Below are 735 nucleotides of genomic sequence, written 5' to 3'. Positions count from 1 at the left end.
AAACAAGGTTTAAGCATCATCATGGAAGGATTAAACGCAAAATAGTTGATTTGCACAAGGCCAAAAAAGGATTGCCACATGATTCAGTTCCTCAAAGTAAGGTGAGCAACCTCATGGTTGGCTTTCAAGGAAGTCAACTAACATATGATCCTCTATAGACATCAGTTGAGGTAACCTGTCTCGCTAATGACGTTAAACTTGGCAAATTTTGGAACTTTGTGGGTGTGTTCACTGCAAACCCTCACGAGACTTTACCTGTCCACTAGGGGTAACCTAGGGGTTTAAAAGGCTTGTTGCACGTGCCAAGTGCAATCATGGACCCCGACGAAATTGAGGGCTATTTAGTGTAGTTTATTTTTATTTGATTTGATTTGTGTGCTTGTAGTTGGTTTCTTTTATTATTTTAGGAATTTACCTTTTGATGCATCGAGGACGATGCAAGACTTAAAGTTGGGGAGGGGGTGTACACAAGAAAAAGATGGAGGATTGAAGAAAAAGTGATTTGAAAAAAATCATAATTCTTCGATGTTTATTCGGGCAAAACGAAACATTATGCAAATACCTCCAACTAGTGAAGTTTTTTGGAAATCAAAACCGCCTCTACTATCAGTACCATCAGGTGTGTCGTCCTCCATATTTTTAATTTATTTTACATTAACTTTGATGAATTTTTCTTGGATAATGGACTTAGGATGAATGTACTGCTATCTTAAACTCTATCTTTAATTATCTTAT

This window comes from Lactuca serriola, chromosome 3, assembly GCF_051521515.1.
Source record: "Lactuca serriola cultivar US96UC23 chromosome 3, Lser_US96UC23_V15, whole genome shotgun sequence".
NCBI classification, from domain to species: domain Eukaryota; kingdom Viridiplantae; phylum Streptophyta; class Magnoliopsida; order Asterales; family Asteraceae; genus Lactuca; species Lactuca serriola.
Note: the sequence above shows the minus strand (reverse complement) of the source record.